This window comes from Haliotis rufescens, unplaced genomic scaffold, assembly GCF_023055435.1.
Source record: "Haliotis rufescens isolate VD_foot unplaced genomic scaffold, xgHalRufe1.0.p SCAF_16, whole genome shotgun sequence".
Taxonomy (NCBI): domain Eukaryota; kingdom Metazoa; phylum Mollusca; class Gastropoda; order Lepetellida; family Haliotidae; genus Haliotis; species Haliotis rufescens.
The window spans coordinates 19,353,353-19,371,096 of NW_025963846.1; the positions used below are offsets into that span (position 1 = coordinate 19,353,353).

Here is a 17,744-nt window from a genome sequence, read left to right on the forward strand (position 1 = left end):
GAGTAAATGCAGGGAGTCCGAGCTACACAAAAAGCAAAAGTGAACATTATTTATTTTAGGGTCTACGCTTAAACATATTGTTAATCAGTGCGACTACATGGGTTGACAAATCCTCGCTCTGCATCAGATATTTCATTTGGTCTGTAGGTGACCAAGATCTGAAATTTTGATTCAAAGCTGAGGCACGGTTCCAAACATAAGTTCTTAGGTCCAAGTAGAGATTTCAATTTATCAAAAAGTGTTTCTCGTCTTCAATACTATTTGTATTACAGTGTTTACAAATACGAGTATCCAAAGTAGTCATTAATGAAAACCGAAAATAGTGTAGGTGACAAAACGCAGCCCTGTTTTACACCACTAAGTACAGCGAAACTGTCTGTCATTTTACCATTTTACAAATACCTGCGAGCGATTAATTTCATATAATGATTTAACCGCCCAAAAGAACTTCCAGTTTACTCCCAATTTGAATAGCTTGTACCAAACATAATCGCGATTCACTCGATTGGAAGCTTTCATTGCATCGATATAACACACACAGGTTGGGCGATTCACGGATTTCCTGTTTTTGATAATAGAATATATGGTATAAATATGATCCGTTGTACTTCTCTTACACCGAAAGCCGTTTTGCTCCTCTGCTAATAAATGATTTGATTCTAGCCATTTAGAAAAGCGTGTAGTTAAAATATCAGCGTAAATTTTTCAAGGTATTGATAATAAAGAAATTCTACGTTAATCTAACGGATCACGTGGATCAATATCTGATTTTGTTATTGGATAAAAAACATGTGCCGCCAAACCTCAGGACAAACATTATTATCCAAACAAAACATAAATATGCGTAATAGTATTTTTAGATTAGAAAAAGACATTGCCTAACAACGATACAGTCACTTTTCGATACTTAACGTTCGTATCCTGTCAGTGATGCCTGAGTTTCTAATTATGGGTGAATAACATAAAATGACATTTTACTATACCTCGCCAGTGGGGTGTTCTAAATGGTCTTCAGGTCTCGGAAATGAAACAATAAAGCGCCGTTCAAACTGATGTTCGGTCAGTCTTCCCTCGCCCAATGCTTTATGTAAATCAGCTGCGTATTTCCGTCTTTTCCGTCTGTCACCTTTTTCGGCCTGTATATAATAAAGACATTAAAAAATGATGATATATGTTGGAAGTGATAGTCTAATACGATTCACGATTTTGACTTGTGCCATTTGTTCCCGTGATTTTCCATGTGAACAATTGACTTGCCTTTGCATATGTTTGTGACGATGCCACAGGTAGGGCGTTGCGCTCATTCGCGAACACCTCATTTCATGATTTAGTCTATTTGATAGTGATTCTTATGCATATGCTTATGATATAGTTCGAATCGTACAATTGACTCTGCATTTAGTAGAATTTTCTAAAATTAATTGAGATTATTTTATAGTTTTTATTTAATGTTATGATAAGCATAGTGCTGTTTACTGTATCAGCTGGAAAGTGTACAGTACAAAAAACACCAACTGCTTTCATTTCATCCGAATCCCCTGTTGTAATTTTCTCCAAATATATATATAACATATAGACGATTCTGTCATATCATAAGTCGCTCATGATTTTATCATTTTCTAATTAATAACATATGCCTATAACTGTCCATACGATTGTGTGACGAGATACCGCAATGAAATGCTACCCAATCGTTTCAAGGTTCGGATGCATATATTTTTTTAGGACCAAGTTGACAAATGTATGCACCTGAAATATTCATGAACCGACTTTGTTATTCTTTACAATCCTACATGTGGATTTGCAGTGTCACCTTTGCATATGGAAAACACAGCATCTCTCTGACATGCAGTTTTGCGCCACAGTCCAGTTTTGGTGTCGTGAACAGTCGCTCCCTGGTTCTTTTCCTGGCATACTGGTGTTCAGCTGGTGGTTCTTCCTGGAATAATATATTGTAACAGAAACATAACCATCCGTTATACACTACAAATTTGTGTTTAGGACGTAAATACATTCAAGCCATATTTAGATCTAAACATGTTTAGGATCGTGTTTAAATCCTGAACGGAATAACATTTAGTCTGGGGTCTAAACACACAGAACCCGCTATCGTCTCACAGCCTAAACACCACCTGAACACAGCATCTCCAAAATGTAAGCATGTTTCTTATTTAAGTATGTTTATAATGTAAACTTGTTTACGTAAATGTCCACATAATTGTGTTTATCCTAATAATCTAAACTTGTTTAAATAAAGTACATATCATTTGGCAATAAGTCAAATATGGAAAATATGTATGATATGTATTGAAATCCGATGTGCCAATTAGATTCACAGGCACTTACATAACACATATACCATCAGAATTTACAACGAACTTGGTCCAATATAAACAAAATAATGTTCAAATAAATCAAGCTAAGACAATGGTGAGATAAAGAGATAAGCTAACATAAAAGTTGACATTTGATCTCCGTACCACATGTGGTAGCGTGCCGGACTACAAATCAAGAGGTTGCAGGTATGGGTTCCTATATCACGCCGGGTATTAAATAAAGTGTTGTGTTATGTGTTGTTGCTGTGTGACTAATTGTACTTACAGAACACAGAAGCTGTGAACGTATGTCTGATTACAACGATAGACTCCAATATTTCTAAAGTTACCACCCAAATTTCAGTATCCTCAATAAACGCTAAAATACATACAGAAAGCGTCCCTTATCAAGTTACTGAAAGTGAAGATTACGGATCTTACAGATTAAACGAAAACGTATGTGTTGAGTATGGCGTTAAAGTATCTTGAGGGGAAAATATCCAACAATACTGGTAAAATAATTAGTATTCACGGTATTTTGTTTAAAATAATCTTTTCGTCATTAAAAATGTGACACTAAGTTCAACAAGTAGTACCTATATTCCCTGTCTCATGACTGTCATGATGACTTGCACAAACTTTTCTATAACTGTACGTCCCTTATACCTTGTCATATAATTGACAGCAAAACTATTATGTCTATAGAATATGTGTTTTAGGCAACGAGAAAGTACTTATTAGATTTTCACCTACGTCTGTTCAACAATTAAACACCTCACCTGACTCCATTGTTTTGTCCCCCCCCCCCCGTAACTACCGACAAAGAAGATTGTTTCCTTTCTTTCGTGAAATACACGACAATGCTAACCCCTTTAAACATCCATGCTTCAGCTGAATCAGGTCGACTTGTACTGTTTGTTAAAATTCATTTCAGAACTTACTCTAGTTTAGAATATTTTAGATACATATATATTTTATTTTTTATTTATTTTTTAAATTTATTTTCTGTATTACAGGTTTATACATGAGGCAAATGTGTATAGGTAATACTATTGTGATAATACGTTGTATCCAAATAGTAATTTTACACCCATCTCCTAATGTAACACAACAGCGGTTGCATAACATTCAAACAAAGCGACTTCATTGAAATATTTCCGTCTTTTAACTCTCAAATATATTTTATTCCTTTGTTGTCTATGGAGCGTTATCATGTTGTATACTTTTAAATGTGTGTGTGTGTATATATATATTATTCATTTTATGTAGTTTGTATTAGTCGAAAGTATTGATTTACAGAGATATGGTTATTACCTTATTCTTTTCTTTGCGCCCTTTTCCGTATTTACAATCCCACGTCTGCGATGATACAATGATATACAGGGTATCATCTTTTGGCTTCAGACTTTGATTCCTGCCATTCAGCAGAATCCGCGGTTTATCTGTGGCCGTCGGGATATCTGTATGGGCAATGAGAAAGGAATTATTTTAACGAAAGTTATAAGATCGTATGTTCATTATACCTGTGAACATGAGACGAACATATGCCTAGAACATGTAAAAGCGCTAAATGCCTTCTTTACATTATTATTATTCAGAGACCAACTGTGTTGTAATCGCGAAACTAACTGATACTCACATAATAAATACTTCTCTACTCACAGTTTTTGTTGAAGTGCTTCTTAGTTGTTGTTTTCTTGAAGCTGTATCCTGTAACATTACAAAAGCTGGCTTTGGCAAGCGCGACACTTTCGTTGTTCTCAAACTCCTGGGTATATTCGAACCTGCAAAAAATATTTTTCATATTTGATTTGAATGTTTTTCATCCGTATGATCAGCGATGCAGGTACGATTATACGGTGTATATTCATCAAATTGATGTTTATCATTGCCAGCATTAGGAAATGGTGTTTACTATGATCAGATAAACAGTTTAATTCGTTACATTTCATCATTGTAGTTGAAAATCTACAAAACATTCTTAGTTATATTATACATGTATATTTTATTTTTATCTATTTGTTTTGATATTCGTTATAACTTTGATTTTGATGTAAAACAATATCATTCCACGTAATTATCACAGCTTAGTTATAGTTTATATATCCCGCCCTCGATTTGAATTCACTTAGATTTAAATGTCTATTAGTTTAACTATGGTGGAATTATATTAAATATCTTATACAATTGCATACAAATCTATCTATCTATCTGTGTGTGTGTGTGTGTGTGTGTGTGTGTGTGTGTGTGTATGTGTGTGTTTTTGTTGTATTTTCTTATTATTTGTATATCATTCCTATGCACTGTACATTTATAATGCACTATTATTATTCAAATATTACAATATAATGAAATGTATGTTTGAGAAGGCCTCGTAAGTGTGTCACTTGTGCCTAGTCCATTTGATTTTCCGCAATAAAATATGTTTATAATAACAAAATCTAAAGTTGAATTAACTTACTCGTATTCCATCTTCAAATAATAGTGTAGTGATCAGCTAAAACGCATGTGGTCCTCGCTGAAAGTGTCAGATGAAAATGACCTGCTGGGTAAACCCGTCACCTGCTGGTCACTGTCTAGATTTGTCATCCTTCATGCGATATAATAAGGGGGATAGTGTGGCCCCTGACATGAATTTGTTGAAAGGTTCTCGCAATAGCTCATTGGCCAAGTGGCCCGGTAGGCATCACATTGCATAACGGTTAGTTCAAGCTACACACGTCTGTTCATCCTGAAAAGTGCCAACGCTTAGCCTCTGAAAATATATAATTTTGTTAGAAACAAACAAGTACATTCAAATTGAAAAAGACCCCCATTGAGATTGGAGAAATAAAATATATCAATATAGCAAACAATTGCTGTCGCATTTTCAGGTTCGAGTAATTAACTGATCATGGACTGCGTGGTCGATAGGCGGTGTTGATTCAACACGTCTTCCGTCTTTGAGGTATCAGGGGTTATAGTGTAAATAGCCCTAGACAATATGGGGTCATTTTCTCTCCAAATTGTGGCCACTTTCTCTACAGTTTAGACCATTGCCTCCAAATTGGTTGGGGCATGGGGCCATTTTTTCCTGCACCCAGTTACAAGGACCATAATTGCTAACAACAAAGTTACGCGGTGTGTAAGCATCTATCATGCGTTAATTCTCTTTCTTTGGTGCACTTCGTATTGTCAATGAAATGGAAACCCGTATATTAACATTTAGTCCAAGAAATGAAGCTATTGTATATATAAATATACATCTGCAACAAATGAAGACGAATCCAAATAGTGCCCTAAACAATGTTTCATTTCAGGAGCTGAGGCAATTGAGACTTGCCAAATCTTCATAGCCCGTATATTATCGTGATAAACAAGAATTACCTCACAAAATCTGACATAAGGATAAAAGCGTTGTTAATAAATTCAGTGACCAACCCGCCCTTTATCTTTCAAACGTCTCCATGGCTGTGACTGTTCATTCTCCATACCGCCGGGGCCGAGGCCACATTTGGGTATCCAGCATGTCAAGCAAACGAATTAGTTTTTCTGTTTTGTTTTTTCAACAGCACCGAATGTTATTATGTATTTTATTTCATAAGAAAGTAGGCCTTCGGCCCAAATTTACAGTATATATTTGGTCCAACACTGAACAATAAAAACGTTGTGTTGTGTTGTGGCATGATACATGTACATGGCATGGCTTTTAACTACCTTTACATGAGGTGAAGAGATCGATTAATTGCATTTAAAGAGTGTTGAATGAATAACATGTATGTTTGGTACACATCTTTCTCGTAACGTACTGTATTTGGAACAAATCAATGCAAAATGGAATATTGATATTTCATTTCAGCAAATCCTTTCATATCTTGGAATATTATCTCAGTGTCCCTTTATTATGCGGATGTAGACACGTTTAAAACAAATGCTTTTAGATGAGAATACAACCGCTTTATTTATATGCTGCCTGTGCTATACTAACCCAAACATTTTGGGCATTTTTTCCAAGAGTGCATGTGCTCGTAAACTCATGTTCTCTTCGAAAAACCTTAAGATGAAAAGACCGACTTTTCATAGTCATCTAAATTATTATATTAGGTTATATTATTTTCTTCATACTAAAAACGAGTACATTAAAGGTAAACTTGATTCTGACGTACCACGTGAGAAAAGTTAAGGGCGGATTGGATAAGAATTGTATTCTCACCACACTCTATGTTTGTGAAGTGATACATTTCATTGAGATAATATACAGTGACAAGTCAACAAATTGTTAATTGCTTCCAGCTGACTATTTTCAGGTGAAGACCATCAACCCGGGCTCCGCGGAAAGTGTCACGACGCATGGTATGACATCTTCCGACACTGAGGGGGTATTAGCGCATAACCGTCATGTGTTATGGCGAGAGAGCTGGCATCCTTTATCAGTTTCTCAATAAATGCAGTGTGATAAGATCGTATCAGTTGACAGTGCACATACCCACGAACATATGATATTTTCTTCTCCCTATGATTCGCCATGGGTGTCCGTTGCCTCCTCTCAGTTTTGCTCGTCTTCCTCCTCGTGTAGAATTTGGTCAATAAACACGATGTCATCAGAACACATAATCTGACCCACGGTTTAGCAGTAGCTTGCTGCTAATTTTTCAAGGGGCCGATCTGTGGAAGGGCGTGTGTTTGTGGCGGGTGGGGGTGAGGGGGGGGGGGGGGGTATCCAGCAAGTCCAGTTTCTTCTGTGTGTTTTTTTTTTCTCAACAGCTCCGATTAAATATAAAGTTACAACTCTGTATGATCACAGTAAAAATGTGTTTAGATCTAAATCCTAAATGGTTAGGGTTTCAACATTTGTAGGATTGTGTTTAACATGCTAAACGTGTTTCGAGTCTAAATGTGGGAAGACTCGAAGTAATCAGTTACACTTCCATTGTTTTGCAAGTACATGTGAATCTGATTGGCACATCTAATTTCAATATATATTCCACATCATATTTACATTTTACTTTATGCCCAATGATAGGCACTTCATTTAAACATGTTTAGATTATTAGGATAATACACAATGGTTTGCATTTTATCGTTAACATGTTTAAAGGTTAAACCAAATGTGTATTCCGCTTAGGATTTCAACCGAAACATGTGTTGTATGTATTTTCATTCTAAACTCATTTTACAGTGTAAGTACCATGATATCTAATCTGAAATTAACCATTCTCATGTGTGGTTAAGAAATACGTGCACCAATAACTGTATGACATGTACAAGGCAACAACGGGAAGTTTCCTCAGAGGTCAAAAATACATTTACATGAATACATGATATAAAAAAATATTTTCACTTTAGGCATTTATTCACGTTGGGCCATAATATAGTAATTTTAGAGACCGGTAGAGTAGGATATGCACACCCTTTTCGCGAATTTTCGTGATCCACTCATATAACGTCAAGGGATTTGGAGCTGAACCTTACATTTCAAGTTATATTCCCCGCTGTGGCAGTAGAGCCCTGCCTCTGTTTCCATGCGGAGTATGACCGCCTCCGTGGTCTTGTGGTAGAGCGTCCGCCCGGAGAGCGGAAGGTCCAGGGTTCGATCCCGGGCCGCGTCATACAAAAAGACGTTAAAAGATTGTACTTGTTGTTACCCTGTCTAGCGCTCGGCATTAAGGGGCTAAAACAAGGACTGGTCGGCTCGGAGTCAGTATACTGTGTCTGAGTGGGGTATTCATGTTAAACTGCGGCATGGTATCTCAGTGAGCTAGCACTATAAATCGGCATCAGTCCGGACTAGTACAAGCAGCCACACACACACATACACGTGCATGCACGTCGCTATATAAGTGCAATAATCTTGGACGCGACGTTAAACCCAATTTCACCTCACCACCTCCATGCGGAGTATAAACATGTGGAGTATAGCCTCACTACACGTATGAACAGGCCTGCACTGCAATAAGCCACAGTGGCACGCCAAGAAGTAGTATGTTTTAATTGTAAGAATGTTGTAAAGGATGAGATGCACGTGGTTGTACATTGCACCTGAAAACCACCAAAACTGCTGCTTCTTTCATGTCGAGTTCTAAATAGTGTGTTTTAACATATGTCAGATGCTGATAAGTCATATAAAAATGGGAAAGAATACTATCTGATGTCTTGTAGGAAATATTCAGAGGTAACGCACTTCCTTTTAACAGAGACCATATAATAGATAATAGATATTATGTGGTCTCTGCTTTTAAGCTTCTCTTTCCTTTAAAACATATTATTTTGAAGGCTTAAACATCAGAGAAATACTTAGTCTACTTTCTTTAAAACAATAAACCAGGTAACATAGAAATAATCTGCTATCATGTATACAGCTTCAAACAAATCTGAAATACTTATAGATATTCCTAGGTCATAACTTAATATTTTGTATTGGTACTTTGTATTGTTATCTTACTTGTTATGTATCTGTTTACATAGTTTATAGAATATTGTCACTGTCTTGTATCTTGTATCTAATGTCAAGCCCTAACGTGCTACAAAAAAGTATTGCCACACATGAGTGCAATCCAGAAAAGGAAGCTACGAGTACATGTATATCGTCATTAAATAATTTCATTTTTATGACTATATACTATTTATGTATGTTTTATTACGCAGGTCTTAAATCAAAATATTACAACATCCCAAGATAAACACGGAAAGGGGCGTGAGTATGTGTACTAATATCACGGCACTCAGACTCCGCCTTTTAATTTAACTAACCAACCGCTGTCGCGCTGAGATACCGATATATATCCGATTTGCCTTTGATTTTTTCATCACTACTTCCACAAAAATATCACACGTTTGCTTCCAGTTGATTATCTTTGAACCTCTTATTACCATGGCTCCCAATTCTTCCCGGTGGTGGATGACAGCAGTCAGCTCCAAGAAGTTGTGTCTATACTCTGATAAGGGGTGTAGGGGGCAAATAATGGACATGGACAAGGCTACCGACGCAGATATGGTGAAGGTGAGGCTAATGAATTACTCATATTTAGAATGTTATAAGTGTTTATAAAAAAACACAACATTTTGCGAGGGCGGTGTAGGCATGTCACAGATAGGTTTGAATTATCTCCCATTAACGGGTTACAATTTCAGAATGAATACAAGTAGCCAATGTAAAACAAATGTGAATGCTTGAGGAAGAGTGGATAACATACCGATCAATCTTCTTATAACATGTGCTTCGATCTCCAAATATTGACGCAATTTCAATGTTTCGTTTAGTCTTCTCACAAGTTTCCTTTCTTTTGTTTCTGCCACATTATTATCTGCAAGGTAAGAGATGGGGAAATAGGGGCTGCACTCATCAGGTTCATTCCCGTTAAATCACCCTACTGAGAGGTGTTTAAACAATGTAGTGGGGCTACTTTTTTTCATTCACTGCTCCCTTGGGAGTATAAAAAATAAAAGTGATACTGACTTACTGCACATCTTTGGTATATACAATTTCTAGATAGTTTGAACACACACTTGATTAACCACTTACTCTAGTCATTAACATTACGTGAGGTATAGCTCACTTTGGTATATATACATTTTTAGAACTCTAACATTAAATTATAGCTCACTACACACATCATGTTTAGTTAAAATTTTGAAAACAAGCAGCTCGAAATGGAAAAAGAAACAATTAAAAGCCCAACAATACCACGAGGGGACGTTTTGTTTAAAATGTTTGTAAAGTATTGGCGCGACAATGAGACAACGCCAGAGTTTGATGGAATGTCGCTGTGCCAAAATGTAGATCTATTAAAAAACGAAGTAAGTTTTCACATTTGCTCTTCAGTATCGTATCAGTTAATTCATTTCGCACCCAAGTTCACATTTTTTAACCAACAGCAGTTCAATTTAGCAGTAAAATCAGAGTATGGAGTTTATGAGTGATGTTACTTATCTGTCAGTGGTTGTCTGACAACTGTTCTTTCTGAATACATTCTGCTTCATTTTATAAAGCAACTCTAATTAATCCATAGTTTCTAAATATGACTCAATTTTATCAGTTTGGCTTTTCTATAAAGTGCTTATCTTTTTTATACCAAGGTATCAATTTCATTCTTTACTTAAAACATACACGAATCAAGTTACACAACTGTCTTTTCATTTGTAACATAAGTAACTGGACATGTTTGGAGAAAGGAGTTTTTCACTCAATACGATGGTCCTGTATATTTCCTTCTAATTCCTAAAAAAATGGACATATCAGTACAAAATTCAACCCATTTTCAGAATCAAAACAAAAAAATACATTTTTTAGTAACCGTATTTTTTCCCCGTTTCTGTTGCTTACATATGTGAGGGTAGTCTAAATTTTAATAAATATATTCCCCAAAGAAGAGGAATTTATTTTCGCTAATAGAATAGTAATAAATGACTATTATAGAACTATCCGTGAAATAACTGCTTATATAATTAGGGAACTATGTCCATACATCGGATAAAATAATACATAGTATATATTTATTCAATAATGTGCATATCTCGAGTTATCATTGCTGAGCGAATGGAGAAGTACCCATTTTTGCATGAAAAAAATGAAGTATTTCAGAAATGGTAAAGTAGACTTAAGTTTTCAGTTCCGCTACACCCGATGACACTACACCATGACCGTTTACATATGTTTCATTATAAACATTTATAACATCAATACCGCTGATTTTGCAGATTACTCTTCACGATGGTAGCGTCAGACTGCTCAGTGTAAAACGATTTGTGCCCTCGCACGAAGAAGGTTGCAGCACGTTTAGGGGCATCTCGACGGCAGCCACGCTGACGGAAACCTGGTCCCAGTACTCGGGAAAATGTATGTATAATATTATGTAATACCTGTAATATAAATGTTCAATTCATAGAAAATACAAAACATATTTACCATTTCTCCACATTGTACTTGGTTGTGCATGGAATCTTGAAAGATGGTACTTGTTGTTTCCCTGCCTGGCACGGCATTAAGGGGCTAAAAACTGCTCTGCTCGGCTCGGAGTCATTGTACTGTGTCTGAGTGAGGTATTCATGTTAAACTGCGGCATGGTATCTCAGTGGGCTAATACTACAAAATCGGCATTAGTCGGGACAAGTACAAGCAGACACACACGAACGCACGCACGCACACATCAACTTTTGTTAAAATTTTGAAAACAAGCAGTAACAAATAAAAGCTCGACAATGCCACGAGGAGACGTTTTGTTTAAAATGTTTGTTAAAGACTTGAAAACATGTAGTTTTATGGGCGCGACAATGAGACAACGCGACAGTTTGGTGGAATGTCGCGTTGCCACAATGTAAATCTTTTAGAAAACGAAGCAAGCTCTTTTGTATCAAATCAATGTTAACTGTCATATGATACGGCTCAATTTGTAATATCTTTAAACCCTGAAATAAACTGAATTTACCTTATGGTTTAAACGTGTAATATATGAATGTTTACCGGACCATATGAATACTTGTTTTTGGAAGGACGACAACGCACAACGCGACACTGTCTCTACTAGGATTCCATAATTGTGATATTTTGTAACTGCTACCATGACACTATTATCTATTATTACAGTCATACATGTGCCAGCGGCTGACCAGGAGGCCCTTGACTCGGATGTGCACAGTAAGTAAAATAAAATGTCGCTAGTGTTTATTTCTTATGTTTATCAATAACCTGGTAAATACGATTCATGTCAAATTTAACATTCACTGATAGAACTCTTTGATCATGCGTGCTGAAGAGAATAGCTTTCATAAAAAATACGCCTAAAGGATTGCTACAAATGGTACTTATATAATAAATTAACTTTATTTGTTTATTTCGTGAAAATCGAACCTGTAATGCATGAGTGAAATGTTTAATTATAAAGTGATCTGAACTCTGCCGAAACGATACAGATTTTTATATTAAAGTGAATTCATTTACGGATGTCCCCCTTTTCAGTTGCAGATAGACCCAATACCACCTTCAAAGTTACCAAGCGAATTGTAATGGACACATGCCGGCCGGAAGACAAAATAGGTAATTGTGTTTTATCTATACCATATACTTGTATTTTCTTGCGCATTTGAAAATGTTGTGACCGATGTTTACCTATGGGCGCATTCATCTATAATTAAAATGGTCAAGTAGTAGAGCGTCTGCCCGGATAGCGGAATTTCAGGTGCTCTATCCCAGGCCGTGTCATACCAAAAGACGTCAAAATATGGTATTTGATGCTACCCTGCCTGGCGCTCGGCATTAAGGGACTAAAACAAGGACTGGTCAGGTCGGAATCAGTATACTGTGTCTGAGTGGAGTATTCATGTTAAACTGCGGCATGGTATGTCAATGGGCCAACACTACAAACAAGGCATTAGTCGGGACTAGTACAAGCAGACACACACACACGCGCGCTCGCGCGCGCACACACTGACACAAACACACACTGACACACACATTCACACATTGAGACACACACACACGTACGTGCAAGCTCGTCGCTATATAAGTACAATGATCTTACACCCCATTCATATCATCTCACCTATTATGAAAGATCATGATTTGTTAAAATTGTGAAAGTAAGCAGTAACGAATAGAAGCGCCGCAATGTAACGAAGCCACGATTGGAAATGATTATTATAATATTGAAAATATGCAGAAATATGGGCTCGACAGCGCGACAGTTCAATGGAATGTCGCTTTGCCGCATTGTCGCTCTTTTAAGTCAAGTTTTCGCGTATGCTCATTTGTATATTTGTCCTTTTAATGTCTGTGTTTCAGTTTTTGTGTGTATACCGCAGTATTTGAATATGTGTACGCACTAACAAGGTCAGCTATTATTTGATCGGCTCAATTTGTAATATCTTTAAACCCTGAAATAAACTGAATTTACCTAATGGTTTAAACGTGTAATATATGAATGTTTACCGGACCATATGAATACTTGTTTTTGGAAGGACGACAACGCGACACTGTCTCTACTAGGATTCCATAATTGTGACATTTTGTAACTGCTACCATGACACTATTATCTATTATTACAGTCATACATGTGCCAGCGGCTGACCAGGAGGCCCTTGACTCGGATGTGCACAGTAAGTAAAATAAAATGTCGCTAGTGTTTATTTCTTATGTTTATCAATAACCTGGTAAATACGATTCATGTCAAATTTAACATTCACTGATAGAACTCTTTGATCATGCGTGCTGAAGAGAATAGCTTTCATAAAAAATACGCCTAAAAGATTGCTACAAAAGGTACTTATATAATAAATTAACTTTATTTGTTTATTTCGTGAAAATCGAACCTGTAATGCATGAGTGAAATGTTTAATTATAAAGTGATCTGAACTCTGCCGAAACGATACAGATTTTTATATTAAAGTGAATTCATTTACGGATGTCCCCCTTTTCAGTTGCAGATAGACCCAATACCACCTTCAAAGTTACCAAGCGAATTGTAATGGACACATGCCGGCCGGAAGACAAAATAGGTAATTGTGTTTTATCTATACCATATACTTGTATTTTCTTGCGCATTTGAAAATGTTGTGACCGATGTTTACCTATGGGCGCATTCATCTATAATTAAAATGGTCAAGTAGTAGAGCGTCTGCCCGGATAGCGGAATTTCAGGTGCTCTATCCCAGGCCGTGTCATACCAAAAGACGTCAAAATATGGTATTTGATGCTACCCTGCCTGGCGCTCGGCATTAAGGGACTAAAACAAGGACTGGTCAGGTCGGAATCAGTATACTGTGTCTGAGTGGAGTATTCATGTTAAACTGCGGCATGGTATGTCAATGGGCCAACACTACAAACAAGGCATTAGTCGGGACTAGTACAAGCAGACACACACTCACGCGCGCTCGCGCGCGCACACACACTGACACACACATTCACACATTGAGACACACACACACGTACGTGCAAGCTCGTCGCTATATAAGTACAATGATCTTAAACCCCATTCATATCATCTCACCTATTATGAAAGATCATGATTTGTTAAAATTGTGAAAGTAAGCAGTAACGAATAGAAGCGCCGCAATGTAACGAAGCCACGATTGGAAATGATTATTATAATATTGAAAATATGCAGAAATATGGGCTCGACAGCGCGACAGTTCAATGGAATGTCGCTTTGCCGCATTGTCGCTCTTTTAAGTCAAGTTTTCGCGTATGCTCATTTGTATATTTGTCCTTTTAATGTCTGTGTTTCAGTTTTTGTGTGTATACCGCAGTATTTGAATATGTGTACGCACTAACAAGGTCAGCTATTATTTGATCGGCTCAATTTGTAATATCTTTAAACCCTGAAATAAACTGAATTTACCTAATGGTTTAAACGTGTAATATATGAATGTTTACCGGACCATATGAATACTTGTTTTTGGAAGGACGACAACGCGACACTGTCTCTACTAGGATTCCATAATTGTGACATTTTGTAACTGCTACCATGACACTATTATCTATTATTACAGTCATACATGTGCCAGCGGCTGACCAGGAGGCCCTTGACTCGGATGTGCACAGTAAGTAAAATAAAATATCGCTAGTGTTTATTTCTTATGTTTATCAATAACCTGGTAAATACGATTCATGTCAAATTTAACATTCACTGATAGAACTTTTTGATCATGCGTGCTGAAGAGAATAGCTTTTATAAAAAAAAACAATACATGATTGCTACAAAAGTTACTTTTATAATAATTTAAGCTAATTTGTTTATTTCGTGAAATTTGAGCTTATAATGTATATAATGTTAAATCATAACGTGATTTGAACTCTGCCGAAACGATACAGATCTTTACTAAATTCATTAACGGATGTATATGATTTACCTCTTTCCACTAAACCTTTCAGCTATTTTGATGTTATTGATTGAAATAAAGAAGATATACATCATTTGTGAAAAAAATAATGTCATGAAAACATTTTCAACAATTATTTTGTAAATTTCAGATGATTCACCAGTCAAGAAATTCAAGACAGATCATAGAGGTAACCTGTTTTCTCTCTTTAAAAGTCACACATAATCAGATACATATGTGAACAGTAAAAATTTCAAATTACGATGTACTTAACATATGCCATTTAATGTACAGGTTCATATGTCACAATGTTGACATGGTCTCTGGGATAATGAAGCCTTGATTTCTTTAGATCTGTACGCGTACAATGTTGAATGTTCCCCTTTTTATTTGTAGATAGACCCAGTACATCCGTCCAAGTTATAAAACGAATTGTGATGGGCATATGTAGACCGCAAGACAAAATCGGTAATTGTGTTTTATATATCATACATACATACATACATACATACATACATACATACATACATACATACATACATACATACATACATACATACACGTACGTATTTATTTATTTATTGTTGTGTTTATATACATATCTTCACGTATACGATCGACCGAAGAGACACATAGTTGTTTACTAATACATATAATTAAACATTTCAGTGATTCCTACAAAGAAAGTCACAGGCAACTTAATCTTGAAGGACTCGGGTAAATATAAAAGTTACACAAAGTTCACCAAATCTACCTAAAACCATTATTAATTCCATGAGTAGATTCTTTTAAGTTCCATATATTTTCCGTTATTCCCTGTCTTATCATTTGTAATATTTGTATACTGTAAATCTTGAAGTTAACGCGAGCGTGAATTAAATGCGAAAAATGCGAGTTATATATTTTTTCTGAATATCAGGTGATGGTTTTCCATCATTATACAAACCGCCACTAACCGAGTCATACTTTTCTTGGAGACGGAAGAATCACTTATAGAAGGAGCAGTTAAACATTTGCTTCATACCACATATGCTTCCTTTTCGTAAAACCCGAGGCAAAATTATTTCCTCAAGTATTTTATGTTGCAATTATGTGTCTGAAAAGACATCCCAGTATTATTATGATGCAACTTATTTGCAGATTTATCTGTCGGTACCATGCAGTTAAGTGACGTTTTCATAGCCTAATATCATATACATGTATTTTCCCTTAATCCACAGCGCCAACAGTCCCACCCGGTATAGACAGGGGTACAATGTGCCATGAAGGTAAGAGTAACTTGTCAAAAGTAGCATTCGAATAAGTAACGTCTTCAGTTGCATTACGAATGGGAAGCAATATTTTTCACCTGGATCTCAGTATTAATTTCTGATATATTTATATTTTATATTTCAGGTCAAAGAATGGTACTTGGGGACTCGCTATGCAGGGGGATTGCGGGCGATATACCCAACTGTATAGTCTTGAGCAAACCCGGATCTAACCTTAAGCGAATGCACCAAACCATAACCAATTTAAATGTAAAGTCTTATCGCTCTATTTTGTTACATGTAGGGACAAATGACATTTCTTCCTTTAATCCACATCGATTTCTCTCTGAATATATGACACTCATTAAATACTTAAAATCGATTAACCCTGATGCCGTTATAATGTGTTGTGACATTATTCCACGCATCAGGGATTTCAGCACAACACAGAGGGTGGTAATCCATGCGAACAATATCATAAGGCATGTGTGCACTGTTCTTAGATGTAAAAATGTGCGAACATCCAAAAGATTTTTATATTTGGGAACAGGTGGACCAAGGCACTATCTATATTGTTCGGACGGATTACACCTGAATGATAAAGGGAAGTATCAGCTGAAAAGGTCATTTGCCCAAGCCCTATCACATGCCCATCAGTAAAGATTTGCTTTTGTCCTAGTCATCCTATTTAGAACTGTTTAAAAGAATTAATATATTCACTAGTTTATAAGAAATTTGAAAAATAGTTTTCTGCTGATATTTCCATTTATTTCCTTATTTATTTTAGCTTATGTCGTAATTTATAGGATTTTTATGCTTTTCAAAATATGGTCAGAATAACACTCTTATAGTCCCTACCTACATTTATTTAATGCTTATGGTAACAATCTTGTTCGTAGTAAATTGAGGTCTGTATTCTGATGTACTTAGACACTATTTATTCTCGCAGTTATTGTAGTATGTGTCTTTGCAATTCTTAGTTACTGTTTTCTGATTAATTGTAACCAATAGTCATGCCCGGTAAAGTGAATGTTGTGATAACTAATTTCCCTTCCCTTCTCAGGACATTTTAGACCTATCCATATTATGTTGTTTTGGATTGTACTATGCATAACCCAAAAAGTATAACATTTAAATATCGTGTAGAAATCATTGCAGACCTTACGCAGCAAATTGTTATGTGAACTGTAACGTATGTTATATTTGGGATTACACTGTCTTATCAAAGTACACGTTCTGATACTTTTTAGGGTCCCCATGTCATTTGTCCCTACTTGCACTTTCGTTATGTGAACTGTCCAGTAATACTGATTTAAAAATAATAAACTTTCCTCTTATTTTGGTTAGTTTCCATATTCCAGTGCTAAAAAGTATTTGATTATACATT

At 36.1% G+C, this 17,744-nt stretch overlaps 2 long non-coding RNA genes across 2 annotated transcripts; both read left to right on the forward strand.

The window, feature by feature from the left end:
- Positions 1-10,992: 10,992 nt before the first annotated feature.
- On the forward strand, positions 10,993-12,314 carry LOC125380925. The gene is made up of 3 exons (XR_007221532.1): positions 10,993-11,130; positions 11,878-11,928; positions 12,250-12,314. It is a non-coding gene; the product is annotated as an uncharacterized LOC125380925 (long non-coding RNA).
- A 2,439-nt stretch (positions 12,315-14,753) lies between these two features.
- Positions 14,754-15,575, forward strand: LOC125380926. The gene is made up of 3 exons (XR_007221533.1): positions 14,754-14,828; positions 15,259-15,297; positions 15,504-15,575. It is a non-coding gene; the product is annotated as an uncharacterized LOC125380926 (long non-coding RNA).
- Positions 15,576-17,744: the final 2,169 nt, after the last annotated feature.